Source organism: Nomascus leucogenys, chromosome 5 (genome assembly GCF_006542625.1).
Source record: "Nomascus leucogenys isolate Asia chromosome 5, Asia_NLE_v1, whole genome shotgun sequence".
Taxonomy (NCBI): domain Eukaryota; kingdom Metazoa; phylum Chordata; class Mammalia; order Primates; family Hylobatidae; genus Nomascus; species Nomascus leucogenys.
The window spans coordinates 12,774,243-12,794,180 of NC_044385.1; the positions used below are offsets into that span (position 1 = coordinate 12,774,243).

The 19,938-nt window shown below is 46.9% G+C and overlaps 1 protein-coding gene and 1 pseudogene across 3 annotated transcripts in view; both read right to left on the minus strand.

Annotated features, from left to right (window-relative positions):
- TBCE (tubulin folding cofactor E) overlaps positions 1–552 on the minus strand; it is a 77,289-nt gene extending 76,737 nt beyond the window's left edge. For 2 of the 3 annotated variants that reach the window (XM_003267281.4, XM_003267282.4), the window contains exon 1: positions 414–552. The gene's annotated coding sequence lies outside the window, so the exon portion shown is untranslated. Of the gene's footprint in view, positions 1–365 lie in introns of all 3 variants that reach the window. The other variant, XM_003267283.4, reaches the window with a different exon arrangement.
- Positions 553–8,519: 7,967 nt separating this feature from the next.
- LOC101178548 lies at positions 8,520–12,842 on the minus strand (annotated as a pseudogene).
- Between the last annotated feature and the right edge of the window lie 7,096 nt (positions 12,843–19,938).

Below are 19,938 nucleotides of genomic sequence, written 5' to 3' on the forward strand. Positions count from 1 at the left end.
GAACAAACAAACAGTTACTTTAAGTGCTCTCCACCTATTTAACGTCATTTCTCTGTCATCACCAATGTTAACTGATTCGGAAGGACGAGGCTGTTCCTCTAAGGTGACACCTTGTAAAAGTCGTTGGTCGCCTGTACCATTTTCACCTCTTCCCAAGTGACATGCCAATTCTCTGAGAGAAGCTTAAAATGCTAGGGATCACGTGCGGCTACTCCTAAATAAGGCCTTCCAGGAGGCGCAGGGTGGCCCCAACCCAGCCGGCTGGACCGTCTCCCAGCGCACGGAGCAGGCAACGCCCGGCTCTGGCAATCTGGGCAGATTCCAGGAAAGGAAGAAAAGGCCAAGAGCACTGCAGGGTGACGCACCGGCCAGGAATGCTCGCTCCGGAAGCTTCCCGAACCTCTGAAGCTCACCTGCCCGCGGAGACTCCAGGTGTTCCAAGCAGCAGCCCCTCCAGCGAACTGCCCAGCAGCGAAGCTTTAGGCTCTGGCCGGAAGTGCTGTAGGAAGTCCCGCCTCCACCGGAGTGAGGTACGGCTGCTGGAAGATAGACGAGAATGTCAGCGATAGTATTGGAGGCCAGAGGAGTGGTCAGCCCACCCAAGCCCCGCCTCTGGGCGGGGGCCCCAGCGATTTCCCAGTGCTGAAACCTGGGGTGACAGAGCAGTCCGGGGAAAGCCCGTGTTCCAGTTTACTAGGTACCACAGAAGAGTTACAAATCCTGTAAGAGGTTCAGTTCCATGCGTATTCAGAGTCTACCACGTAGGCAGCATGCGGTGGTCAAAGAGAAGAATATAGTGATGATGCTGACAAAACTCAAAAAAAAAAAAAATTACCTAGTTAAAGCATAAGGCAGAATGAAAGTAAATGCAGTGATAGAAAAAATAATAGAAAAAGCAACTATCCTAGACATGTTAATTTCTGTTGAAACTGCCTTCGCAAAATTTTGACAGTAAGAGAAATCTGACATGGTTTACCCCTATCTTGATTCTAGCCTCACAGACTGGCTGTCTTTGCTCATTCCTGGGCACAGGACAAGCTAACTTTGGGAGAAATTTAGTTTATAGTTTAAATGATAATAACCCTTCCCCAAAATTGCCCTTTTAAAACGAAATGAAAGGCCACCAAGTTAGGAGAATGAGAGGGTCCTGAATTCTTCTAAGTTGTAATTGTAGTTAAATGATTACCACCCATTATTCCACAGGTCACAAGTTCGCATCTTCCCCAATCATTCCTGCAGATAACATCACTGTTGTGGAACCTAAGATTGGCCTTTTGAGATGCCTTTTCAGGTTTTTGCATTTATGACAAGTGGATGGCCCCACCCTGACTCACCAACCTGGGGATCCACGAACCAACTCAGTGCAAGCTGACCCAACCAATCAGCACTCCCCATTCCCTGGCCCCCGTACCTGTCAAACTATCTGAAAAAACCCCCTAACCTCTGAGCCTTCGGTGAGATGGATTTGAGTAATAACTCTGTCTCCCACATGGCATGGCCAGCCTCGCGTCAATTACACTTTCTTTACTGCAATGCCATGGTTTCTGTCAACTGATTTTGTTTGTGCAGCAGGCAGAAAGAACCCATTTGTGGATACCGCAGACTCCACAACGAGAGCAGTTTGGGTAGAGTGAGTGTTAGCATTCCAAAACCAGACTGAAGTGAGGTGAAGTGGAAAGGAAATTGAGGGAGCAAAGTCAAATGGCTCTTCCAAGAAGTGACCTTCTAATTGTCATATTAAATGGACACAGTCAGTATCCTGCTGGATGTCTCTACTGCTTTATACTTTGATAGTTCACTCCTTGAAACTAGAAACTAGATATTACAGTGATTGTTTTTTCTTTGGAAGAGGGAATTAAAAACCACATTGGAAATCTGATAAAAGCTATCTACCTACACACAAATTTTGCATATGATTTCAAGGACTGATTAATCCTTTGAAGCCCGTGAATAGGCCTCAAAGGAATCCATGGATCCCAAATAAAGACTCTCCTCAGCAGGGCACAGTGGCTCACACCTATAATCCCAGCATTTTGGGAGGCCGAGGCAAGCAGATCACTTGAGCTCAAGAGTTCAAGACTAGCCTGGGCAATGTGGTGAAACCTGTCTCTAAAAAAATACAAAAATTAGCCAGGCGTGGTGGTAGGTGCCTGCAGTCCCAGCTACTCAGGAGGTTGAGTTGGGAGAATCTCTTGAGCAGGGGAGACAGAGGTTGCAGTGAGCTGAGATCTCAACACTGCACTCCAACCTGGGCAATAGAGTGAGACCCTGTTTCAAAAAAGAAAAAAAGGCCAGGTGTGGTGGCTCACGCCTGTAATCCAAGTACTTTGGGAGGCTGAGGCGGGTGGATCACAAGGTCAAGAGATCGAGACCATCCTGGCCAACAGGGTGAAGCCCCGTCTCTACTAAAAATAACAAAAATTAGCTGGGCGTGGTGCTGTGTGCCTGTAATCACAGCTACTTGGGAGGCTAAGGCAGGAGAATAATTTGAACCTGGGAGGCAGAGGTTGCAGTGAGCCGAGATCACGCCACTGCACTCCAGCCTGGTGACACAACTAGACTACGTCTCAAAAAAAAAAAAAAAAAAATTAGCTGGGTGGGGTGTGGTGGCAGATGCCTGTAAAACCAGCTACTCAAGAGGCTGAGGCAGAAATTGCTTGAACCTGGGAGGCAGAGGCTACAGTGAGCCGAGATCGTGCCGCTTCACTCCAGCCTGGAGGACAGAGCAAGACTCCATCTGCAAATGAATACATAAATAAAGCCCTCGCTTTTCCATTAGCTGGTGAGAAAAGAAAAAATAGGCCAGGTGCGGTGGCTGATGCCTGTAATCCCAACACTTTGGGAGGCTGAGGCGGGCGGATCACCAGGTCAGGAGTTCGAGACCAGCTTGGCCAATATGGTGAAACCTCGTCTCTACTAAAAATACAAAAATTAGCCAGGCATGGTGGTGCGTGCCTATAGTACCAACTACTTGGGAGGGTGAGCCAGGAGAATTGCTTGAACCTGGGAGGTGGAGGTTGCAGTAAGCCCAGATACCACCACTACACTCCAGCCCGGGCTACAGAGTGAGACTGTATCTCAAAAAATAAAATAAAATAATGTATAGCCAATCAATAACTTATTTTATTTTAATGTAAATTATTACTGGTAAACAACTTAGGGACTACCTCTTCTTTTTTCCTTTAAAAACCGACTTGTAGAGGCTGGGTGCAGTGGCTCACACCTGTAATCCCCGCACTTTGGAAGGCCGAGGTGGGCGGATCATGAGGTCGGGAGTTCGAGACCAGCCTGATCAATATGGTGAAATCCCGTCTTTACTAAAAATACAAAAATTAGCCGAGTGTGGTGGCATGCACCTGTAATCCCAGCTACTTGGGAGGCTGAGGCAGAAGAATTGCTGGTACCCGGGAGGCGGAGGTTGCAGTGAGCTGAGATTGAACCACTGCACTCCAGCCTGGGCAACAGAGCGAGACTCTGTCTCATAAATAAATAAATAAATACATAAATACATAATTACATAAAACAAAAACAACCCATTTGCAGGCTGTGCGTTGTGGCTCATGCCTTTACTCCCAGCACTTTGGGAGGCAGAGGTGGGTGGATCACTTGAAGTCAGGAGTTCAAGACCAGCCTGGCCAGCATGGTGAAACTCCATCTGTACTAAAAAAAAATACAAAAAAGAGCCAGGCATGGTGGCACGCACCTTTAGTCCCAGCTACTGGGGAGGCTGAGGCAGGAGAATTGCTTGAACCTGGGAGGCAGACGTTGCAGTGACCTGAGCTGAGATCAAGCCACTGCACTCCAGCCTGGGCAAAAAAGCGAGACTCTGTCTCTAAAAAATAAAATACAGTAAAAAGTTTAAAAAGCACTGACTTAAGAATTGCACAGTGAGGCCAATTTGAGCTGGCCTGCTGTCTCTTTATTGGCTGACTCACAATAAAGCTTTTTTTTTTCTTCTCAAAAACCTAGTGCCATAGGATTTGACTTCTGTACCACTGGGCAGCGAGCTCCTTTTGCTTGGTAACAGTCACTGGTATCTTTAACTCTTGGGGGGCACGATTTCATAAATATCCATGAGCCCATTCCATCCAGAATATATTTAAGAACCTTCAAAACCGAATAATAAGAAAAAGAAAACCCCAATAGAAAAATGGACAAAAAGATTTGAGTCAAAGCCAGGAATAGTGTCTCATGCATGTAATCCCAGCACTTTGTGAGGCCAAGGCGGGTGGATCACTTGAGCCAGGAGTTTGAGACCAGCCTGGCCAATGTAGTGAAACCCATCTCTACTAAAAATACAAAAATTAGCTGGTCATGGTGGCGCGGACCTGTAATCCCAGCTATTCAGGAGGCTGAGGTGGGAGGATTGCTTGAACCCAGGAGGCAGAGGCTGCAGTGAGCCGAGATCACACCACTGCAGTCCAGCTGGGACAACAGAGCCAGAACTTGTCTCAAAAAAAATTTTTTTGACTCAAAATTTCACCAAAAGGCCAGGCACGGTGGCTCATGCCTGTAATCTCCACACTTTGGGAGGTTCACTTGAGCTCGGGAGTTGGAGACCAGCCTGGGCAACATAGAGACCCCTTCTGTACAAAAAATATATATATTTTTATATTTTATATTTTTATATTATAAAAATATATATTTCTATATATTCTTTATAAATATATATATTTCTATATATTCTCTATAAATATATATATATTTCTATAAATATATATAATATACTCTACAAAAAATAAAAAATATATACAATATATAATATACTATATTATACTATATTATATATTATATATTATATATAATGTAGTATAATATAATATGATATAGTATATTATATATTATAATATATAATATAATATATATTATATTATATAATATAATATATATTATAATATATATTATAATATATAATATAATATTTATTTATTATATTATATATTATATTTTATTTATATTATGTTATATATAATATATTGTATGTTATATATAAAATATATGTGTTATATATAATATATTATATATTATATAATATATATATATATTAGCCAGGCATGGTTGGCATGAGCCTGTAGTTCCAGCTACTCAGGTGGCTGAAGAGAAAGGATCACTTGAGCTCAGAAGGTCAAGGCTGCAGTGAGCTGTGATTGTGACACTGCACTCCAGCCTGGGTGACAGACTGAGACCCTGTCTGAAAATAAAATGAAAATTAAAAAGTAAGAAGATTGACCATATTAAGTGTTGGCAAGGATTTGGAGGAACTGGAATACTCATATTGTTCGGACCTCTCATGTTGTTGGGAATGTAACATGGCACAAACATTCTGGAAAACAGCTTGGCTTTTTTTTTTTTTTTAAGTTAGGCACATCTCTTTTATTTGTTTGTTTATTTATTTATTTATTTATTTTGAGATGGAGTCTCGCTCTGTTGCCCAGGCTGGAGTGCAGTGGCACGATCTTGGCTCACTGCAACCTCTGCCTCTCGGGTTCAAGCGATTCTCTTGCCTCAGCCTCCAGAGTAGCTGGGACTACAGGCATGTCCCACCATGCCCGACTAATTTTTGTATTTTTAGTAGAGACAGGGTTTCACCATACTGGTCAGGCTGATCTCGAACTCCTGACCTCAGGTGATCCACCCACCTCAGCTTCCCAAAATGCTGGGATTACGGGCATGAGCCATGATGCCCGGCCAAGTTAGGCACATCTCTTGAGGCACTCACCTCATGGCACTTTGGCCCCTGCTCCTCAAGTTCCCACTGATCCTCCCCATCTCTTCCTGGGCACTCTACTCCTCCTGTCACTGCATCTCCTCCACTGGGTCCACCCACTTCTTGGCCCACGTGGCACCTTTCAGAGGCGTTAAGTACAAGTCGCTGCACCTGCGCATTGAAGCCACGCTCAGGTGTTTCTTGAACCCACCTGGGGCGGAGGCAGCATGTGCTCAGATCCTGCCAGCTGCTGGCCAAAGCAGCCTGTAACCACTGGACCCCAGCTAACGGGGCACAGCTGCAGCTTCAAAACGCCCCACAGGACATGGCACAGGGGCTCACGCCTGTAATCCCAGCACTTTGTGAGGCCAAGGCAGGCGGATTACCTGAGGTCAGGAGTTCGAGACCAGCCTGGCCAACATGATGAAACCCCGTCTCTACTAACAAAAGTTAGTTGGGCGTGGTGGCTCACGCCTGTAATCTCAGCACTTTGGGAGGCTGAGGCAGGTGGATCACCTGAGGTCAGGAGTTCAAGACCAGCCTGACCAACATGGTGAAACCCCATCTCTACTAAAAATACAAAAATTAGCCGGGCGTGGTGGCAGGCGCCTGTAATCCCAGCTACTCAGGAGGCTGAGGCAGGAGAATGAACCTGGGAGGCAGAGGTTGCAGAGAGCAGAGATTGCACCATTGCGCTCCAGCCTGGGCAACAAGAGCGAACATTCATCTCAATAATAATAATAATAAATTAGTTGGGCATGGTGGCACTTGCCTGTAATCCCAGCTACTCAGGAGGCTGAGGCAGGAGAATCGCTTGAACCCGGGAAGCAGAGGTTGAGCCCAGAGCGCCACTGCACTCCAGCCTGGCAACAGAGTGAGACTGTCTCAAATAAATAAATAAATAAATAAAAATAAAATAAAATGGAATAAATAAAATAAGTAAATAAATAAATACATGCCAGACAGATCAAACAGGAGCTGGCTGAGGAGTATGAGACCCCCTAGAGGCCAGTGCTCCCAGCTTGCAGCCCTCGCCCCCTCCTAAATTGGTAGTGGTGCCCAACCATACCAGTCAGTAGGCCACGTGGGCAGGTATGAGTGGGTGGGCCTGGAAGGGGCATTACAAAGGGGCGACAGAGAGTAGAAGAGGAGGGGCCTTCCAGATTGTCGCCAGTCTGGAAGCTGCTAAGAGCCTGTCTGTCACCGACAGAGAAAGAGCAGACCCTGTGCAGGCTGCAAAGTCCTTGAGTTGTAGGAAAGCCCAGGTATCAACCGCCTTCAGGCCTGAAGCAGGAAGGCTTTGGGGTGCAAGATAAGGCAGGGTGAGGGGCCCTGGCATTATGACATTTTAAAGAAGTTTTTTCCAGAGGAAATTAAAGCAACCAGTCATCTGTTTATAAATCCCTTTCACTGAAACAGCATTAGCGGTTACAAAACATCACGTAGGGCTGGGCGCGGTGGCTCATACCTGTAATCCCAGCACTTTGGGAGGCCGAAGTGGGGGGATCACGAAGTCAGGAGGTCGAGAAAATCCTGGCTAACATGATGAAACCCCGTCTCCACTAAAAACACAAAAATTAGCTGGGCATGGTGGCGGGCGCCTGTAGTCCCAGCTACTCGGGAGGGTGAGGCAGGAAAATGGCATGAACCCGGGAGGCGGAGCTTGCAGTGAGCCGAGATCATGCCACTGCACTCCAACCTGGGCGACAGAGCGAGACTCCTTCTCAAAAAAAAAAAAAAAGAAAGAAACAAAGAAAAGAAAAAGAAACACCACATAGGCCGGGAGTGGTGGCTCATGCTTGTAATCCCAGCACTTTGGGAGGCCAAGGCAGGCAGATCACCAGAGGCCAGGAGTTCAAGACCATCTGGGCAACATGGAGAAACTTCATCTCTACAAAAAATAGAAATAAAAAAATTAGCCGGTTGCTCCTGCATGTGCCTGTCATCCCACCTCCAGGCACGTAGGCTGAGGTGGGAAGATCGCTTGAGCCCAGGAGTTCAAGCTTGCAGTGAGCCACGATCACACCACTGCTCTCCAGCCTGGGTGACAGAGCAAGGCCCTGTCTCAATAAAAAATCAGATAAAAAACACCACATAGGCCGAGCATGGTGGCTCATGACTGTAATCCCAGCACTTTGGGAGGCTGAGGTGGGTGGATCACCTGAGGTCGGGAGTTCAAGACCAGCCTGATCAACATGGAGAAACCCTGTCTCTACTAGAAATACAAAGTTAGCCATGCCTGTAATCCTAGCTACTCGAGAGGCTGAGGCAGCAGAATCGCTTGAACCCGGGAGGCGGAGGTTGCAGTGGGCCAAGATTGCGCCATTGCACTCCAGCCTGGGCAACAAGAGCGAAACCCACTCTCAAAAAAGAAAAAAAAAAACGCAACAACAATAACAAAAACCACCACATAAACAGAAGGCCCCTCTTGTGCCACTCTCTGTCGCCCCTTCATAACCCCCTTCCAGGCTCACCGTCCCGTACCCACTCACCTGGCTGACTGACTGGCATGGCTGGAAAGGACTACCACCTTAGGAGGAGGTGGGGGCTGCAGGCTGGGGGCACTGGGCTCTTAGTGGTCTCATACTCCTCAGCAAGCTCCTGTTTGATCTGGCTGGTGCTTAGGGGTAACCCTGAGGCAGGGGCCACAGGTGGTGGTGGCAGAGATGACACCTGAGGGCTCACAGGTGGCAGGTCCCACAGTGGGCAAGACTGGCTTGACCCAATGGGGTCCCCTTCAGATGGAGAGAGGCACCCTGGCTTGTATCTGTGTGGTCTGTCTTCTAGTCCTTGGGGATGCAGCTTTCTCTCCCTATGGTGTGGGCCCAGGTAAGTAGAGTGTTTTGTAGTCTGCCGGTGAGGAAGCCACAATAGCAATGGCAGTGGAAAGGGCAGCCAAGGAGGTGGTGCCCGTAGGCACCAGCAGGAAGAGGTAGGGGCCCTGGGAGGTGTGTGAAAGTGGGTAGGACCCTTGAGAGGAGGAAAAAAAAAGAGTTAGAAGAAGAGATGGCGGGAGGTAGGGGGCAATTGGGGCCTGCTTGGCTGTAGGACATCTGACTGTGAGATGGGGCCAGGTATGCTGGCCCCGATGAGTAGAGCCAAAGAGACCCCAGGGAGGAACACGTGGCATAAGAGTATGCATTAGCCGGGAGCTGTGGCTCACGCCTGTAATCCCAGCACTTTGGGAGGCCGAGGCGGGTGGATCACCTGAGGTCAGGAGTTCATGACCAGCCTGGCCAACATGGTGAAACCCTGTCTTTACTAAAAATACAAAAATTAGCTGCTCGTGGTGGTGAGCGCCTGTAATCCCAGGAACTTGGGAGGCTGAGGCAGAAGAATCACTTGAACCCAGGAGGCGGAGGTTGCAGTGAGCCAAGATAGTGCCACTACTGCATTCCAACCTGGGTGACAAAAGTGAAACTCCGTCTCAAAAAAAAAAAAGAGTGTGCATGGTATGGGGCTATAGCTCTCCAGATGTGGGGAAATGCTGCAGGTGGAGGGGGCCCGGAGCTTCCACAGTGTTGCTGCTGGTGGTGATGGTGATGTGTTGGGGGTGATGTGGGCAGTGGATTGGCCTCCAGGAGAAGGAGGAAGCCTAAGAGGCCGCCATAGGGAGGAGGTTGTGGGGGACCCTGGATCCACACAGCCTGGGCTGGAAGAGAAGATTGAGTATACTTGGGGGCTGATTGGGGACAGAGAGGCTTGTTGAAAGAGGGAAGGAGTGGGGATACCTGGGCAATGCCTGGGAAGCGGGGTACTGGGAGGCAGAGGAAGAGGAGGAAGAACTGGAAGAGGAGGCTGCCGCAGAGCTGCTACTAGAGCATGAATAAAGAAACCTCAGTGGGGCGGAAGAGGAGGAAGCAGGGAGCAGGGGCAGAGGGTGGGCTGAGGGAGCCAGAGTCAAGTCCTTCTCTGGGCCAGGAGGAAACCCTCCCACTCCCTGCCCCATGGCACAGGGAGAGGACAGATGCTCTCTCCCTGTGCCACAGGGCAGGGGCCCAGGACCTGGAGGAGAAGCTAATGTGTTGGGGTTTTTTGTTTTGCTTTCCGTGAGATGGATTCTAGATTTGTATCTCAGGCTGGAGTGCAGTGGCACTATCTTGGCTCACTGCAGCCTCTGCCTCCTGGGTTCAAGCGATTCTCCTGCCTCAGTCTCCCGAGTAGCTGGGACTACAAATGCGCACCAACCACCATGCCTGGCTATTTTTATATTTTTAGTAGAGGCGGGGTTTCACCATGTTGGCCAGGCTGGTCTTGAACTACTGACCTCAAGTGATCCTCCTGTGTTGTCCTCCCAAAGTGTTGGGACTACAGTCGCGAGCCACCATGCCCAGCTGCTGATGCATTGTTGAGGGGGCTTGGGCAGATGGGGGAGGCAGGTTTGGTGCCACATGGGGGAAGGTGGTTGGTGGTGAAGCAGAGGATAGGTTCCCATCACCCATTGGAGTGTTAGACATCTTTGTTGGGGGAGCACCACCAACCCGAGCTTGATACTGAAATGGGGGTAGTGCATGCGGGGTGCTGCTTATTCCCACCAGGGGCCCCAATGGATGAGGCAGCCCCTAACCCCTTGGGACCCACTGGGGATCCAGATACAACTCCCCCACCAGCTGCCTCACCAGGGTAGAGCTGTGGGTGAGGGTGAGGGACCCCAGGAGGGGTCAAGGCTGGTCTTGAACTTTTGGGCTCAAGCGATCCTCCCACTTTGGCCTCCCAAAGTGTTAGGATTACAGGCATGAGCCACCGTACCTGGCCAGTAATTTTACTTTTGATAAACCCCAAACAGGAAACAATTCAAATGGCTATCAAAAGATGAATGAGTAAATTGTGATATATTCATAGACGGAATTCTCCTCCACGATAAAAGGGAGTGAATGGAGGATCTATGCAACAACATGTATGAATCTCAAAATAATTATGCTAAGTATAAAAAAAAAAAACAAATAGCCGAGTGTAGTGGCTCACACCTGTAATTCCAGCACTTTGGGAGGCCCAGGCAGGCAGATCACTTGAGGTCAGGAGTTCGAGACCAGCCTGGCCAATATGGTGAAACCCCATCTCTACTAAAAATGCAAAAATTGGCTGGGCATGGTGGCTCTCGCCTGTAGTCCCAGCTACTCAGGAGGCTGGGGCAGGAGAATCCCTTGAACCCAGGAGGTGGAGGTTGCAGTGAGCCAAGATTGCGCCATTGTACTCCAGCCTGGGCGTCACAGCGAGACTCTGTCTCAAAAAAAAAAAAAAATGCAAAACACTGAGAGGTTATTTTGGATGGGTTCTGAAACTGAAAGGGGTGAATGGGATGACTCTAAATAATGGTCTAGGACCCATCCCCTCTGTGTTAGGCTGTTCTTGTGTTGCTACAAAGAAATACTTGGCCGGGTGTGGTGGCTCACGCCTGTCATCCCAGCACTTTGAGAGGCTGAGGCAGGCCGATCACCTGAGGTCAGGAGTTCGACACCAGCCTGGCTAACATGGCGAAACCCCATCTCTACTAAAAATACAAAATTAGCCAGGCATGGTGGCGCGCATCTGTAGTCCCAGCTACTTGAGAGACTGAGGCAGGAGAATGGCTTGAACCAGGGAGGCGGAGGTTGCAGTGAGCCGAGATCACGCCACTGCACTCCAGCCTAGGTGATTGAGCAAGACTTCATCTCAAAAAAATAAAAAATAAAAATAAATAAATACTTGAGGCTGGGTAATTTCTAAAGAAAATAAATTTAATTCATTCACGGTTCTGGACAGTACAAGAAGCATGGTGCTGGCATATCCTTCTGGTGAGGGCCTCAGCAAACTTACAGTTGTGGTGGAGGGTGAAAGGGGAGCAGTTGTGTCACATGGCAAAAGCCAGAGCAAGAGAAAGCTAGTGGGGAGGTGCCACATACTTTTAAATAACTGGATCTCCCGTGAACTGAGGGAAAACTAACTTATCACCAAGAGGATGGTCAAACTATTAATGAGGGATCCACCCCTATGATAGAATCACCTCCCACACTAGGCTCTACCTTCAACACTGGAGATTACATTTCAACATGAGATTTGGAGGGAAAAAATATCTAAACCCTATCACCCTTCATTTTTGCATCTAACGTCTGGAACCTGTGGCTTCCTCCACCTTATCTCGGATCCCCCCAAAATTTTCTGAACTCTTACCCGTTTGCTGTAACTTCCTTGATCACAAACACAAGAGTCCAATCCAATACAACCGAAACCTCTTTTGCATTTTTTTTTTCAGATGGAGTCTCACTCTGTCACCCAGGCTGGAGTGAAGTGGCATGATCTTGGCTCACTGCAACCTCCACCTCCCGCGTTCAAGCAATTCTATTTCTCAGCTTCCCGTGTAGCTGGGATTACAGGCACGCACCAGCATACCCAGCTAATTTTTGTATTTTTAGTAGAGATGGGATTTCGCCGTGTTGGTCAGGCTGGTTTTGAACTCCTGACAGGTGATCTGCCTGCCTCAGCCTCCCAAAGTGGTGGGATTACAGGCGTGAGCCACCACACCCGGCCTTTTTTAAAATTTTTTTTAATTTTATTTATTTTTTATTTTTTTTTTTTGAGACAGGGACTCACTCCATTGCCCAGGCTGTAGTGAAGTGGCATGATCTTAGTTCTCTGCAACCTCTGCCTCCCAGGTTCAAGCCATTCTCCAGCTTCAGACTCCCTAGTAGCTGGGACTACAGGCATGTTCCACCATGCCTAATTTTTTTTTTTTTTTTTTGGTAGAGACGGGATTTCATCGTGTTGCCCAGCCTGGTCTCGAACTCCTGGGCTCAAAGCGATCGCTGGCCTTGGCCTCCCAAAGGGCTGGGATTGCAGGCGTGAGCCATCTCGCCCAGCCTTCTGCATTCTATTGTTTCATCTTTTTGTATTGTGCATTAGATCTACAGAGTGCTCTGCAGGCAGTTAAGTTATAAAATGGTGAGGAATTAGCTCCAATCTCCGTATCTCTTTCTTTGGAATGACTGAAGTCAGAGTTGGGGTGGAGTTAGACTGGACTCGTCCCCATCAATTTCAGCATATTTTCATCCAATGTACAGGCAGCTGCCCCTACCTTTTGATACCCTCTTCCTTATCACTGCCAAAATGAAAGAAAACAAAACAATACCCACTTGAGACAGACTTTAAGGTGGCCCATGACCCCTGCCTCCAGGTATTCAGCCCCGTATAATCCCCTAATCCCTTTTCCTTGAGTGTGGGCAGGGTCTGTGACTTGCTGCTAACCAATAGACAATGATAAAAATAATGGGATGTCATTCCTATGATTACATGTTTATAAGACTGTCTTGTTAGCTGCCTGGCACTAGAGCCTGCCTCTCTCTCTCTGTGGGTCTCTGTCTTTCTTCCTGGCTTCGAGGAAGCAATCTACTATGAATCCTACAGCTGAAAGCAAATGAATTCTACCAAGCCGAGGGAGCCTGAAATTGGATCCTTCCCTGCTAGAGCCTCTGAGGAGAACCCAGCCCTGGCTAACACCTGGATTGCAGCCTGTGACTCTGAAGCAGAGAACCCAATTCTGCCTCCCTCTTCCATTTTGAAGGGCAGTCTCGCAGTCTCTGCATTTTAGTCTCTCTTCTTCTTCTTCTATTTTTTTTTTTTTTTTTTTTTGAGACAGAGTCTTGCTCTGTTGCACAGGCTAGAGTGCAGTGGCACGATTTTGGCTCACTGCAACCTCTGCTTCCCAGGTTCCAGCGATTCTCCTGCCTCAGCCTCCCTAGTAGCTGGGATTACAGGTGTGCACCGCCACGCCTGGCTACTTCTTGCATTTTTAGTAGAGGTTTTGCCATGTTGGCCAGGCTGGTTTCGAACTCCTGACCTCAAGCGATCTGCCTGCCTAAGCCTCTCAAAGTGCTGGTTTTACAAGCATAAGCCACCACACCTGGCCAAGAAATTTCTTGAAATTTCTTATTCACTAACATGGATCATTATTAGCCCTTCCCATTCTCAATTATGTTTTGCTGTATTAACCTTTTTATTCTTTTACTTTCCTTTTAGTGTAAAGGGAGAAAAAAATAATGCGCTCAGTCCAGCATCCTGAAGAGAATGTATATTCTTCCTCTACTTCCATCTTGCAAGACTAGCAGAAAATTTGATCTCAGTCAGTTTTGGGTCCTCTTTAATTCTCATAGTTACATCAGCTTCTAGGAGATTTTAGAGGTGGCCGGGGCATCTCATCTTTGGGTCATAGAAGCCATTGGCAGGTTTATTTATTTAATTATTTATTTTTGAGACAGAGTCTCTCTCTGTTGCCCAGGCAGGAGTGCAGTGGTTCGATCTCAGCTCACTGCAACCTTCACCTCCTGGGTTCAAGCCATTCTTGTGCCTCAGCCTCCTGAATAGCTGGGATTACAGGTGTGTGCCACCACGCTTGGCTTTTTTTTTTTTTTTTTTTTTTTTTTGAGATGGAGTCTCGCTCTGCAGCCCAGGCTGGAGTGCAGTGGCTTGATCTTGGCTCACTGTAACCTCCACCTCCTGGGTTCAAGCAATTCCCCTGCCTCAGCCTCCCAAATAGCTGGGACTACAGGCATGCATCACCATGCCTGGCTAATTTTTGTATTTTTAGTAGAGACGGGGTTTCATCATGTTGGCCAGGCTGGTCTCAAACTCCTGACCTCAAGTGGTTCACCCACCTCAGCCTCTCAAAGTGCTAGAATTACAGGCATGAGCTACTGTGCCCAGCCCCTGGCTAACTTTTGTATTTTTAGTAGAGACAGGGTTTTACCATGTCACCATGTTGGCCAGGCTGGTCATGAACTCTTTTTTTGTTTTTTTCTTTTATTTTTTTATTTATTTATTTATTTATTTATTTATTTATCATTATTATTATTTTTTGGTCTCGAACTTCTGACCTCAGGTGATCTACCCGCCTCGGCCTCCCAAAATGCTGGGATTACAAGTGTGAGCCAGCAGATCCAACCTTTTTTTTTTTTTTTTTTTTTTTTTTTCTGGAGACAGTGTCTTGCCCTGTTGCCCAGGCTGGAATGCAGTGTTGTAATTTTGGCTCACTGCAGCCTCAACCTCCTGGGCTCAAGCAATCCTCCCACCTCAGCCTCCTGAGTAGCTGGGACTACAGGCACTTGCCATCACGCTTGGCTAATTTTTTTTTTTTTTTTTTTTTTTGAGACGGAGTCTCGCTCTGTCGCCCAGGCTGGAGTGCAGTGGCGCAATCTCGGCTCACTGCAAGCTCCACCTCCCGGGTTCACACCATTCTCCTGCCTCAGCCTCTCCGAGTAGCTGGGACTACAGGCACCCGCCACCACGCCCGGCTAATTTTTTGTATTTTTAGTAGAGACGGGGTTTCACCGTGGTCTCGATCTCCTGACCTCAGGTGATCCGCCCGCCTCGGCCTCCCAAAGTGCTGGGATTACAAGCGTGAGCCACCGCGCCCGGCCTACGCTTGGCTAATTTTTAAATTTTTTTTGTAGAGACAAGTTCTCACTATATTGCCCAGGGTGGTCTCCATCTCCTGACCTCAAGCAATCTTCCCGCCTTGGCCTTCAAGTAGCTGGGACCACAGGTGTGCATCATTATGCCTGGCTTTTATTTATTTATTTATTTATTTTTTATTTTTTTAGAGACAAGGTCTCACTATGTTGCCCAATCTGGTCTTGAACTCCTGGGCTCAAGCTATCCTTCCCTCTTTGGCATCCCAAAGTGCTGGAATTACCAGCATGTGAGCCATCTTGCCTAGTCAAAGCTGTTTCAAAAAAAAGAAAACCTGGGCACAGTGGCTCATGCCTGTAATCCCAGCACTTTCGGAGGCTGAGGCGGGTGGATCACCTGAGGTCAGGAGTTCGAGACCAGCCTGATCAACATGGAGAAACCCTGTCTCTACTAAAAATACCAAAAATTAGCTGGGCGTGGTGGCACATGCCTGTAATCCCAGCTACTCAGGAGTCTGAGGCAGGAGAATTGCTTGAACCTGGGAGGCGGTGGTTGCAGTGAGCCGAGATTGTGCCATTGCAATCCAGCCTGGGCAACAAGAGTGAAACTCTATCTCAAACAAGAAAAAAAAAGAAAAGAAAAAAATACTCCTACACATGGCATGCCAGGATCAGTGCTGAGGCCCCTTCTTTTCTTTCTTTACACAATATCTCTAGGTAGCCTATCCAATCCTGGGCTCGAGTGATCATCAATGAGCCACAAATCTAACTTTCAGCCTTGCTTGAATCTCCCCTCAATCTAGCCGGTGCATGCAGTGACATTTCCTCCCGGAAGCTTGATAGGCAGCTCTAATTTACCCCTAATACCTACCCCTTCCCTGTCTTCCTAAGTCTGATTTATGATTTATCACCATCTACTCAGTTTCTTATAAAAAATCTAAAGACCATCCTTGACTCCTCTTTCCATTAACTCTACATCCTATCCAGCAGTAATTCATATAAACTCCACTTTCTAAATAATCCCCAATTCAACTACTTCATACCATGTTCTCTGCTACCATCATCTCTCATTGGACACTCAAACACCCTCCTAATTGGTTTCCTTACATCCTCTTCTGACTCTCTGTAGTCCATCATCCACTCAGATGCCAGGATGATCTTTTATAAAGATAATTCAGATCTAGCTATTCCCTTTCTTTTTTCTTTTCTTTTCTGTTTTCTTTTCTTTCTTTCTTTTATTTTGAAAGAGTCTTGCTCTGTCACCCAGGCTGGAGTACAATGGCGTGATCTTGGCTCACTGCAACTTCCACCTCCTGGTTTCAAGCAATTCTCCTGCCTCAGCCTCCCAAGGAGCTGGGATTACAGGCACGTGCCACCACACCTGGCTAATTTTTTATATTTTTAGTAGAGACAGGGTTTCACGGTGTTAGCCAGGCTGGTCTCGAACTCCTGACCTCATGATCCGCCTGCCTCAGCCTCCCAAAGTGTTGGAATTACAGGCGTGAGCCACTGCACCTGGCCTTTACTCCCCTTCTTCTTTTTTTTTTTTTCTTTTTTGAGATGGAGTTTCACTCTTATTGCCCAGGCTGGAGTGCAATGGTGCGATCTTCCCTCACTGCAACCTCTGCCTCCTGGGTTCAAGTGATTCTCCTGCCTCAGCCTCCCAAGTTGCTGGGATTACAGGCATGTGCTACCACGGCCAGCCAATTTTGTATTTTTAGTAGGGATGAGGTTTCACTATGTTGGTCATGCTGGTCTCGAACTCATGATCTCAGGTGTCAAACTCATGATCTCAGGTGGTCCACCCACCTTGGCCTCCCAAAGTGCTGGGATTACAGGCATGAGCCACGGCACCTGGCCTTACTCCTTTTCTTAAAACCATCCATTGGCTTCAAGTTGCAGTTAGTTTTAAAACCTAAAGTCCGGCTGGGTGCAGTGGCTCACGCCTGTAATCCCAGCACTTTGGGAGGCCGAGGCCAGGTGGATCACATGTCAGGAGTTTGAGACCAGCCCAGCCAATGTAGTGAAACCCTGTCTCTACTAAAAACATAAAAACTAGCTGGGTGTGGTGGCAGGCGCCTGTAATCCCAGCTACTTGGGAGGCTGAGGCAGCAGAATCGCTTGAACCTGGAAGGCAGAGGTTGCAGTGAGCCGAGATCACGCCACTGCACTCCAGCCTGGGGGACAAGAGACTTCATGTCAAAAAAAAAAAAAAAGACCAACCAAATAAACAAAAAAACCTAAGGTCCTTTCTATGATTTACAAATTCCTACACAATCTAATATCTATGTTGCTTTGTACATATTGGCACAGTTCTTTCCCACCTTATGACCTTTGTTAGCTATTCCGTTGGTTTGTTCTTTAATAGGATTGTGGTATAGCTAATTTCTTATCATTCAGAGCTCAGCTTAAATGCTACTCCCTCAGAGGTCTTTCCTGGATACCCAGTGTAAGTAGCCACTCTTAAAACTATCTGCTTAGCATTTATTATTGGTTTTCTCATTTACTGATGCCTTTATTTTTTAAATTTCAATATTTGAATAGATGACATGTTCACATGCTTCCAAAAAATGAAAAGTAATAAATAGGTATACAATGAGAAGTCTTTCTTGCTCCTCCTACCTCCTAGTCCTCTGTCTCCCAGGTCCTTACCCCTAGATATTTTGTGCAAATATTTTTCTTTTTTTTTTGAGACGGAATCTTACTCTGTCTCCCAGGCTGGAGTGCAGGGGCACAATCCCGGCTCACTGTGAACTCTGCCTCCCGGGTTCAAGCAATTCTCCTGCCTCAGCCTCCTGAGTAGCTGGGATTACAGGCGTTAGCCATCATGCCTGGCTAATTTTTTTGTTTTTAGTAGGGACAGGGTTTCACCATCTTGATCAGGCTGGTCTCGAACTCCTGACCTCGTGATCTGCCCGCCTTGGCCTCCCAAAGTGCTGGGATTATAGGCGTGAGCCACCACGCCCGGCTTTTTCTTTCTTTCTTCCTTCCTTCCTTTCTTTCCTTTTTCTTTCCTTCCTTCCTTTCCTTTTCCCTTTCCCTTCCCCTTCCCCTTCCCCTTCCCCTCTCTCCCTCCCTCCCTTCCTTCCTTCTTTCTTTTTCTTTTCTTTCTTTCTTTCTTTCCTTTCTTTTTTTTTTTTTTTTTTTTGAGACAGAGTCTCGGTCTGTTGCTCAGCCTGGAGTGCAGTGGTGCAATCTTGGCTCACTGCAATCTCTGCCTCCCGGGTTCAAGCAATTCTGCTGCCTCAACCTCCCAAGTAGCTGGGATTACAGGCGCACGCCACCATGCCCGGCTATTTTTTTGTATTTTTAGTAGAGATGGGGTTTCACCATGTTGGCCAGGCTGGTCTCAAACTCCTGACCTGGTGATTTGCCCACCTTGGCCTCCCAAAGTGCTGGGATTACAGGCGTGAGCCACTGCTTCTGGCCTTTTTTTTTTTTCACAAATAGTAACTTACTATATAATCTCTTATAGAATCTTGTGCTTTCTTTTTGTCTTCATGTAGCTGGGAGATCTGGCTAACTTATTATTTATTTATTTATTTGAGACAGAGTTTTGCTCTTGTTGCCCAGGCTGGAGTGCAGTGGCGTGATCTCAGCTCACTGCAACCTCCGCCTCCCAGGTTCAAGTGATTCTTCTGCCCTAGCCTCCCTAGTAGCTGGGATTATAGGCATGTGCCACCATGCCTGGCTAATTTTGTATTTTTAGTAGAGACAGGGTTTCTCCATGTTGGTCAGGCTGGTCTTGAGCTCCCGACCTCGGGTGATCCGCCTGCCTTGGCCTCCCAAAGTGCTAGGATTATAGGCTTGAGCCTCTGCGCCCAGCCTGACTAACTTATTAGTAGGATTTTAGATAGTTCAGAGTACAATAGGAGGGCAGGAGAACCAGGTTCAGGTTCAAGACAAAGAACTGAGACAAAGAACCACAGCAACAGGTACCATTTGGCCAACATATGCTGCCAGCTAAGTGAAGTGTTTTCTCCACTCAAAAATCTTCTTGGAGACAGTCCAACTGGCCAAGATTAGGTCATGTATCCAACCTTTGACTGTACAGGTCACTGAGAGGAAAGATATAACAATGTCCTGATACCCCTTGGCTTCTGTATGGGTTACTTTGGCTGTGCCCAACTGGGGAGAGGTAATTCACCAAAAGGAAATTAAAATGTGATTAGGAAGAATTAGGATGGGAGAATAGCCAATAAACAAGGGTATTAATAGCACCTACAGAGTTCATGCCTTTTTATGCATTAAGTATACCTTTTATATATTAAGTATATATTTAGTAAAACAAAAAAAAATCTAGGTCAACAGTAGAGGTCCAAGAATATTGTTTTTCTTTTAAAGGACGAGGTACATTATTGGAATTGGAAAAATCCTGCCATGAATCCATGTTAAAGAGATGTTTTCCAGCTGCCTTACTATGAAGTCTGCGTCTCACCAACAGAGTGCAATTGGTCTGTAAGGCATAACAAAAAGACCTTGTATTAAGTTGGTTATAGCCTTTGAAAGGCCATTAGTTAACCAAAGGCCATATTTGAGTTTTGCTTTGTAAGGTCTCTAAGAAATACTTAGCTAAGGCCATTCTCTTACTCATTTTCTATCTGGGCGAAGGGGATTGGTTTCTTTTAGTTACATTGTTATTTATTATAGACATTTTTATTTGGAGAGGTCTTCAGCAAGAAATTACAACTTTAAGTTAGAGATACAGCAAATTTAATGAGTGGCTAGGGAAACATGTCAGACATATTATGAATACAGGCATGAATGTGACCGCTTGTAGGATATCTTTTTTTTTTTTGAGACAGAGTCTCGCTCCGTTGCCCAGGCTGGAGTGCAGTGGCACCACCTCGG